This window comes from Salvelinus namaycush, chromosome 41, assembly GCF_016432855.1.
Source record: "Salvelinus namaycush isolate Seneca chromosome 41, SaNama_1.0, whole genome shotgun sequence".
NCBI lineage: Eukaryota > Metazoa > Chordata > Actinopteri > Salmoniformes > Salmonidae > Salvelinus > Salvelinus namaycush.
In genome coordinates this window covers 17,706,297-17,716,725 of record NC_052347.1, presented here as the reverse complement: position 1 = coordinate 17,716,725, position 10,429 = coordinate 17,706,297, and positions in this window count along the sequence as shown.

Here is a 10,429-nt window from a genome sequence, read left to right as displayed (position 1 = left end):
TGTAGGTTTTCACTACAGTCCTGTTCCTGGGGAGCTACCGTCCTGTAGGTTTTCACTCCAACCCTGTTCCTGGGGAGCTACCGTCCTGTAGGTTTTCACTACAGTCCTGTTCCTGGGGAGCTACCGTCCTGTAGGTTTTCACTACAGTCCTGTTCCTGGGGAGCTACCGTCCTGTAGGTTTTCACTACAGTCCTGTTCCTGGGGAGCTACCGTCCTGTAGGTTTTCACTCCAACCCTGTTCCTGGGGAGCTACCGTCCTGTAGGTTTTCACTACAGTCCTGTTCCTGGGGAGCTACCGTCCTGTAGGTTTTCACTACAGTCCTGTTCCTGGGGAGCTACCGTCCTGTAGGTTTTCACTCCAACCCTGTTCCTGGGGAGCTACCATCCTGTAGGTTTTCACTCCAACCCTGTTCCTGGAGAGCTACCGTCCTGTAGGTTTTCACTACAGTCCTGTTCCTGGGGAGCTACCGTCCTGTAGGTTTTCACTACAGTCCTGTTCCTGGGGAGCTACCATCCTGTAGGTTTTCACTCCAACCCTGTTCCTGGAGAGCTACTGTCCTGCAGGTTTTCACTCCAACCCTGTTCCTGGGGAGCTACCGTCCTGTAGGTTTTCACTACAGTCCTAATCTAGCGCACCTGATTCTAATAATTAGCTGGAGCAAAAACTTGCAAGACTGTAGCTCTCCAGGAACAGGGTTGGAGAGCCCTGACATAGATTGATCTGTGCCCGAATGCCTGTTATCCAACTCTTTCTGACAGTAGTCTGTCTGAATGTGTGTGTATTAACACTACAGCAGTGTGTGAGAGTGACTAAAATAGACACACCGATATATAGTTTGAAGTGTGTTTCTGCCAAATGGTGTCAGTGTTAATTCTAACTACTCCAATATGTTGTGGAACCATACCGAGGCCTCCTGTGCCAAGTAGTTATACCAGATGGTGTCGCTTGGCCATGTTTTCCCTGGCATAATGCACAATCAGGCTGACCGCATGCGCACATGGCAGTGTCCACATATGTGCCCAAAATGAGCTTCACACGGCTAAAAACAGACTAAGCACATTGCAGACACTCGCATAACTCAACTCGTCCATTAAATATTGTTGGCAATACATCCTGTAGCGTGTATTATACACGGACACCTGTACTAACTGCACACAGTCCAGTGAGCTGTATACACATGCTGAAAAACAAAACATTATGTACACTTGAACCTTATTATCCCACAGACCAACACATTGTTAGCCCTGTGCAGATGCACAGACGGGAAGTGATGTCAGTCTCTGTCACCAGGGAGACGGAGATGGTTGCTTAGATACCATGACACTGGGTTCTTGTTTCTAAGCTTTTTTCTCCACCTCTCCCTCACGTACTCTCACAGACAGAAAGACAGAGACACTGACTAGTCCCCCAGTGGCTGGCGTTCATCTCTCATCTGCCTCCCTCCTTCCATCACTGGACGACCCTGTGAGCTGACATTCTCTCTCTCTCACTTTCTCTTCTCTGTCTTTCTAATGGGCTGAGTTAATCTCTCCGTATTTCGACATCACTGCGTGTCCTTTAATGCCAGCTACATGTCTTTTGAAATGTTGCTTCTACCATATGAGCAGGGAAGTAGCAGAATAGTACGCATGAGACTAAAAGTAAAGTATTTGTTGTGATATTGAGTTGATAGAGCAGATGTGACCTAGCTCTTTTGCCTACAGTTGACACTGTTTCTCTAGCTGTGGTCTGTCTGTCCTGGTTGTCAAGGGGACAGTGGGCCATTGTGTGAGCCTGGGTGTTTATAGGGCCTGGAGATGGAGTTTATTGGCCTGGTGGCAGAAGTGTTGTTGGGCCTGATGGGGTTTATGGGCCTGGGGGCAGAGTTTGTTTTATGGCATGCTGGAGGAAAGGAGTGTTATCAGGCCTAGCGGTGAGTGGATGTGTTTTTACAGCCTTCTGGTACAGCTACATTTAGCCTGGAGAGGGGATCATATCATACCTTAAATTGGATTGGTCTTTACTTTTTAGGGCCTGGTGGTGGAGCTACACTGGGCCTGGTGGTGGAGCTACACTGGGCCTGGTGGTGGAGCTACACTGGGCCTGGTGGTGGAGCTACACTGGGCCTGGTGGTGGAGCTACACTGGGCCTGGTGGTCAAGGTACACTGGGCCTCGTGGTGGTCAAGGTACACTGGGCCTCGTGGTGGTCAAGGTACACTGGGCCTCGTGGTGGTCAAGGTACACTGGGCCTCGTGGTGGTCACGGTACACTGGGCCTGGTCGTGGAGCTACACTGGGCCTGGTCGTGGAGCTACACTGGGCCTGGTGGTGGAGCTACACTGGGCCTGGTGGTGGAGGTCAATGCAGCCTAATGGATGTGGGGTGCCAGATGGTGTTTGATGGAGGAGGTCTATCGACTCAGTGGTGGAGATGCAGGCTTGGTTAACTCTGTGTCAGAGTGCAGCTCCTCTTTCAGAGTGTAAAGCTAAGCTTCAGAGCATGGATGGATCCTAGCCTGGCTAGTCACAAGAGATGAATGTTGAATTTGGTATGTATCACAGAGGATAGGTTGTTGTCTACTGCTGGGGTCCATGCTGTTAACCCATCAGATAAAGACCAAAGGTCTCCCAAGGCCTCCAGATGATGCAGAGCTACTGAGCTATTGAGAAGGGAAACAGGGTGCCTCCCGCACGGCCGGTGTGTCTGGATCACTTCATACCCTACAGTCTCCTTGTTGCTGCGGCCCAGCGGAGTGCTAACGTGGCACAGCTCCCAACGCTAACCGCTAACGCAGTTAACGCTAACGCAGTTAACGCTAACAGACACTTAACTCACAAACACAGCAACATCCACACCACAGCAGCCATGAGATCTGAACATTGCAGAGGGAGCTACAGCAGCCAAGCACATCTCAATGTGCTAACACAGCCCAACACAGAGAGGAACAGGAACATCAACCCAGCGTAGCTGGACAGAGCTTTAACCAAAACGCAGAGCTGCAGATACTAGGTTGCAAGTGTTCTACCTTCATATGAACTGCATCCTTCACCGGCTCCCATCTCTATTCATTTAACGGCTTGTGGTGTCCACTCAATCAGTCACTTATAGGCTGCCCTGACGGCCAGAACAGAACCCAGCGCCGGAGAGAGGGAGGGGGGGGCACTCCTGATCATACAGCCTGAGCAGACACTGCGGTACAGGGACACAAACGGAGAGAGAGAAAGAGAGGGAAGGAGGAGTGGATGTGTGTGTGGCTCTTTTAAATGATGAGGGTGGAGAGATGAAGAGATTGGAGGTGAAAAGAGAGCGGTCTATATCAAGGGTGAGAGAGATTGAGAGGTTCAAAGTGGAGAAAGAACAGTCAATATCAAGAGGCAGTGATAGAGATCCAGGCAGACAGACAACAGCTCTGTGTGAGAGAGAGAAGAAGAGAGGGAGAGGAGGGAGGGATGTGGTGTGTGTGAGTTAGAGAGAGGGAGGGATATCCACTGCACTGTTGTGTGACTGGAAATTTAATAGAGAAAGGGATGGAGGGAGGCATGCAGGGGAGGAGGAGGGGAGAGCGATGCAATGCAAAAGCGCTGCACATTGGTATGGAATTCCAGGGGACTTCTATAGGCTGTGAACAATGGCACACCGTTACTGCATAGAGAGATGGAGGGGGTAGGGGACAGGGCGGAGAGGAAGAGGGAGAAAGAAAGCTAATCGTATAGATATGTCAGTGGAGTGAGTGCTCTATTGTGTACTGCAGCGAGTGGGACTGGTGGGGTAAACGGAAGAGAGACGGTGGGGGGTAAGGGGTTGGGGGGGCAGCTTAGGCCATGTACATAATGGGGGCATTGAGTGGGCACCATTCCAAACACAGACCTTAGAGGGAGCCCCAGTCACATGTAACGTACTGACTTTCATGAAATGGTACGTTACTCACATGGAATGACAAGGAAGGTATAGGGAGATAGGACATGACAATGACGGTGAAGCAGGCTGCGTTCGCACAAACAGAAGTTCTGAGTGTGTGTGTGTCAGAGAGAGAGAGACTGAGAGAAGAGTGGCTGTGAAAAAGACTGATTCACCATGTCTGAATATAGAATGTTATCAATTCACCACTAATCGCCCATCTGATTATCCCCTGCCTCTCTCTCTCTCGCTCTCTCTCGCTCTCTCTCGCTCTCTCTCGCTCTCTCTCTCTCGCTCTCTCTCGCTCTCTCTCTCGCTCTCTCTCTCGCTCTCTCTCTCGCTCTCTCTCTCGCTCTCTCTCTCGCTCTCTCGCACAGACACAGTCTCTCATTGCAATGACCTCTCCTTCCTCTCTGTCCCCCAATTGCTGTCTCCCACTGACACGCCCCCTCCCATCCCTGAGTATCACAATATTGATCTCATATTTGAGAGAAATCATACTAAATGAAGAGGACACATACCCGCTCTGAAAGATTCATAGCAATAAGTGAATGTGTGTGCTGGGGGGTGGGGCTCTAGGTACTGTATGTGCTTGATCGTTGCCAAGGGAACCTGTCAAAGCCAAACAGCAGAGAACGTTCCCTAATAAAAGCACATGTGCATTTCTACCTCCACCCTCTCTCACACACACACACTCTCTCTATCCGTCTCTCTCACACACACACTCGTTCTCTCTCCCAATCTCTCTATCCCCTCCTCTCTCTACCTCTCTCACACACACATACACCCAAACACTCTTTTTCTCTCTATCCCCCCTCACTTTCTCTCTCTCTCTCTCACACACACACTAATATGCTCTCGATATATATCCCTCTCATTCTATCCCTCTATCTATCTCTCTCTCACACTCTCTCTCTCCCCCCCCCCCTCTCTCTCTCTCACACTCTCTCTCTCACACTCCCTCTCTCTCCCCCTCTCTCTCTCACACTCCCTCTCTCCCTCTCCCCCTCTCTCTCTCCCTCTTCCCCCACTCTCTCCCTCTCTATCTCTACCTACTCAACTTCAAACTCTGAGTATAACCTGTAGAGTAACAACTAAAAACACACAGATGCACATTTATCTTCATCAGCTTTCTGTCAGGATTACATGTATTTCACTGGAGGCTGCTTAAGGGAGAACGCCTCATAATAATGTCTGGAATGGAGTCAATGGAGTGGTATCACCGCCTGGTATAGAGGTCCTGGATGGCAGGAAGCTTGGCCCCGGTGATGTACTGGCCATACGCACTACCCACTGTAGTGCCTTGCGGTCGGAGGCCAAGCAGTTGCTATACCAGGCAGTGATGCAACCCATCAGGATGCTCTCGATGGTGCAGCTGTAAAACCTTTTGAGGATCGGAGGACCCATGCCAAATCTTTTCAGTCTCCTGAGGGGGATAGGTTTTGTCGTGCCCTCTTCGCGACTGTCTTGGTGTGCTTGGACCATGTTAGTTTGTTGGTGATGTGGACGCCAAGGAACTTGAAGCTCTCAACCTGCTCCACTACAGCCCCGTTGATGAGAATGGGGGACTGCTTGGTCCTCCTTTTCCTGTAGTCCACAATCATCTCCTTTGTCTTGATCACGTTGAGGGAGAGGTTGTTGTCCTTGCACCACATAGTCAGGTCTCTGACCTCCTCCCTATAGGCTGTCTCATCGTTGTCAGTGATAGGCCTACCACTGTTGTGTCATCAGCAAACTTAATGATGGTGTTGGAGTCGTGCCTGGCCGTGCAGTCATGAGTGAACAGGGAGTACAGGGGGGGACTGAGCACGGACCCCTAAGGGGCCCCCGTGTTGAGGATCAGCGTGGCGGATATGTTGTTACCTACCCTTACCACCTGGGGGCGGCCCATCAGGAAGTCCAAGATCCAGTTGCAGAGGGAAGTGTTTAGTTCCAGGGACCTTAGCTTAGTGATGAGCTTTGAGGGCACTATGGTGTTGAACACTGAGCTGTAGTCAATGAATAGCATTCTCACATAGGTGTTCATTTTGTCCAGGTGTGAAAGGGCAGTGTGGAGAACAATAGTGATTGCATCATCTGTGGATCTGTTGGTGCGGTATGCAAATTGGAGTGAGTCTAGGGTTTCTGGGATAATGGTGTTGAGCCATGACCAGCCTTTCAAAGCATTTCATGGCCACAGACGTGAGTGCTACAGGTTGGTAGTCATTTAGGCAGGTTACCTTAGTGTTCTTGGGCACAAGGACTATAGTGGTCTGCTTGAAACATGTTGGTATTACAGACTCAGACAGGGAGAGGTTTAAAATGTCAGTGAAGACACTTGCCAGTTGGTCAGCTCATGCTCGGAGTACACGTACTGGTAATCCATCTGGCCTTGTGAATGTTGACCTGTTTAAAGGTCTTACTCACATCAGCTGTGGAGAGCATGATCACACAGTCCTCAGGAACAGCTGATGCTCTCATGCATGTTTCAGTGTTACTTGCCTGGAAGCAAGCATAGAAGTTATTTAGCTTGTCTGGTAGGCTCTGTCACTGGGCAGCTCTTGGCTGTGCTTCCCTTTGTAGGCCCTGCCACATCTGAGCCGGTGTTCATTAAACCCAGTGAAGCAGTGAGAATATGTGTCTTGCATGATCTGCTATTAGTGACATGTGACAAATGTGTGTTCACCTTCACACACCTGCACCATAAAGCTTGGATAATATGGCCACCTTTTCAAATACTAAATTTGTTGCGTCTTGGAGGGTGTGACTTTCATTTGCGCAACAACTTTGGGATTAATTTAATTATATTGATTGATATTGTTGCCCCAACTTTGAGAAAGTAAACTATTCAGTACAATAACAAAACGTGTTTAGGACGCTGCTGGTGTATGAATCTATATAGCAACAGTCATTGCGTCCTCGTTACATCGCAATGAGAGGAGTGGGATGCGCACCACCGAAGCGCAATAGGGACAATAGTAAACACCTAAGCGTCGGATACAGGGAATGTCAAGGTGCATCTACACAAGAGAGGTGCAGTACTTAATTGTATAACATAATAAGAAAGACTAGCCTACATATTGAATAAAGTTATGTAAGTTATTAATCGTCCTGCCTGTCCTGCCTCTGAGACAAGGGAAAAGCATCCTATTCAACCAGACTGGTCTTAATCAATAGGAGAAGGGGCATTTTTTGTTGTCGTTTGTTGTAAATTCTCATCCCTTCCAGCCGTGCTCGCGTGTTTATTAGTGGCCTACGCATGCCTGGAGAAACAGACATGTTTCTATTAGATGTCTATATTTATCCTCAACGATTCGTATTTACACGAAATAGTTTACTAGGCCTATGTTTCGTCATGATTTTTCCTTCCCCGACTTTCGGTGGTTGTATTTTTCCATCTGGCCATGTAAGATGAACGGGCTCTGCTTTCTTAGGTCGGGAAAACACGGCACTGTGGTACAAGCGCCGAAAAAGGGTGAATCAATTTGAGAGAGAGAGAGAGAGAGAGAGAGGGCGGGTTGGAGAGAGAGAGGGAGAGAAAGGACGAGAGGGAGAGGGGAGAGAAGACGCTGACTATAGGCTACGCCTCTGCAGTTTAAGGAATATATTAAAAGGAAAGGTAAGATTCATTAAATGGTATCAGAGTATAAGGGACGTTATTCGTGTGTCGCATGTTAAACAAATCCCGTTGTTTGACTTTGGATTCGCAGCTTTCATAAAGCAGCGTTGGGGTATGACCAGCCTATTCTTTATCTGCTGAATAGTTTTCGCTGTTCCAATATATTTAATTTGCGGTTGTAGTTAACGAATTAATGCGGCGGTGTCTGTATGTGTGGATTTGCGTGCGTTTGTGCGTGCGTTCGTCTGTGCGTGCACGCAGCGACGCGCATCAATGTAAAGTGATAAATGTTAAGGCTATTGCTTTAATAAGGACCGCGTTTCAGAATTGATAGGACGGAATATCAACCATGTTTCTGGACAGAAACAAGCGGATAGCCTACATTATCGTCCTGAAATGTGAGGGGTTTCGGCGCCTTTAATAATGAATTGTGGCGAGACGATACATTTAATTTGGTGAGAGTGCGTACGAATGAAACATGAAAGTCAAGTGATTCGTGTACTTCATACTTAATTCATAAGAAGACATATGCGCGTCTCGTTAAATTGCCTGTTTCTGACATTGGTGTCGTGTCTTTGGCAAATGGCATTGATAACAATTGATAAATGCACAGGGCAGTAGCCAAATTTTAAAAAAAAAAATTATTGCCTATAATTTAAAATAATTGTATTGTTATGGCTCGTATTTCACAGTTCTGCTGAGTAGCCTAATGCGTGGCTCATTACATATTTCCTATTTCAATAGGCCAATAGTTCTGAGAAAGTTATTAGGCTATACCCACTGAAATAACGTGGAAACAACGTTGAGTCAACCAGTGTGTGAACAGTGGGTACTATTAAGCCACATTATTTGCGGTCATCTGTTTCGTTTGGTTATTCTCTTTTGACAATGATTAGTGTCTCCAAATAGTGTGAATAATGCGGAGGCACCGTGCGCAGCACATGACTGAGGCATGCAGGTTAAGCCACTATAACTGTGGCCCACAGAGGAGCCCCTCTGATTGAGAACAAGGAGTAGATAGATTAGGCCTGATGAATGAAGATCTACCGCCTCTATCTGCAACACAACGATACGGGTACGAGCGGATTGAAATGCTAATGTTCAGCAGTGTGTTTTGGGTGGGCAGTCTGGCAGAATGAGATTGCTGCCTGGCACAGCAGTCAGTGGGCATAGTTTGATTTCGTGAGTTTATGATAGGGGCTAAGTTGTTAATGGGGCGTTAGGGGACAAAGTGGAGCACTGGGCAGGATTAGATTGAGGGTGAAGTGTGATGGGTGGTTAGGCTAGAATGGGGGAGAGGAGAGTGCTTTAAAAGAGGCCCTTCAAGCACTGGTCCTGGGCCAGTTCTGCCTCTCAGCTGGTGGTGGATGGCTGAAGTTGGATTTCAGCTCCAAGCTAATTTTGGAGCAGTGCTCAGAGGCATTTCTGTTTGAGATATGACTGGGGAAAAGCTGCCATTCTGAGAATGAAAAGTTATTTAATTGTGAATTGTGGAGATGGACTTAAGGGTTAAATATATGAAATAGAGAGCAATGGACAGAAAAAGGTAATAAACTAATAAATACACAACTTTAGAGAGAATATATTCCTCAAGAAACAAAGTAGTGAGCAAAATGAACATTTAAAAAAAAAAAAAACATTTTCTACATGTGTCTGACTTTACACTCATCTCTGGTCCACTCAATCATCCAAACCTCATCCACTGCTGGTCTTGAACATAGACCCAGTCCCATAAACCAGTCTCACTGCTGTTACATCTGTGGAGATGGTGCCAATGTTTAATGAAAACAATTTCCACTATGTCAGATTTGATGCTTGTTAGTACCTAGTGTATCACTGCTTCACTCTTAATTGCTCAGTGAACGACTGTGATGTATGCCATTATAACGACAAGCCCCTGTGCTTATTCTTAACCATTTTGCTTGTAACTACAGATGTAAAAATGTAAGATGACATTAAGTTAATGTTTCTCTTATAGCAGATGTTTCAAGTGTTCAGATAAAACGGGGCCTGCTAGTACATGTGAGGTGGAGCTGTGCGGGTAATCAAAGTGCACATCCCTCTCCTCTCCACTCATAGGACCAGTACAAGTCACAGATTGGCCCTGGGAGGAGGAGAAGAATGTCACTTTAAATATCACATTAGAGACAAGGCCTTTTAGCCAAGGGCAGGGTTTTAAAAAGATCAAGACATCTCGTAGCTGTAAAACGAGGATAAATCTAGCTCTTGAAACACACACAAGTGGTTCTTCCCCTTCCTTCATTCATTCCTTCCCTCCCATCCCACCACCAAAGATATTCCCTAAAAATGTCCTTGAGATGAATTGAAATGGATTAAAACCAGACTGGGTCAAAAGGTGACCAATAGCAAGTGGTGGACAGTCAGAGGAAAACAAGAACATTATTTATGAAGCATTGTCCTCTATGGATTGAAGGGTTTAGACATTATTTCCCCGGGCTTCACACTCCAAGCAAATCCAGAAACCTGCTACACTGAATTAGTAAAGGCTTTGGAACTGTTAGGGATCTGTCATGTAGCTGTGGCCCAGGCTGCCCCAGAATCCTTTTCAGTCTTGACAGTGCACAGCCATTGGCACCTCTTTACCTAATATGCGTGTTATTAAAATTAAACAATGTCATGATTCACAAGGAAAGGTTAACTCAGATTACTTAATAGCGTGCAAGTGTAATATTTTATTCAAGACATAGTTGACCTGCTGTAGGACATCCCATGAATTTGAACTTTTACCCCATTCACCCAAACTGAGTTGTTGATAACCCTCCCGTTATCCTCCTATTATGCCTAGCACACAGTGTCCCCCCCGGGTCACCCTGTCCCGTCTTGGCTAAAGGCCCAGTGGGCACAAGTGTGACAGTATGCGTGTGAACAGCCTTTGCAGATGTATTTCTTACACCTGCAGCACGCGGTGTGTGTCTTGGCGTCCTTCTTGGGTG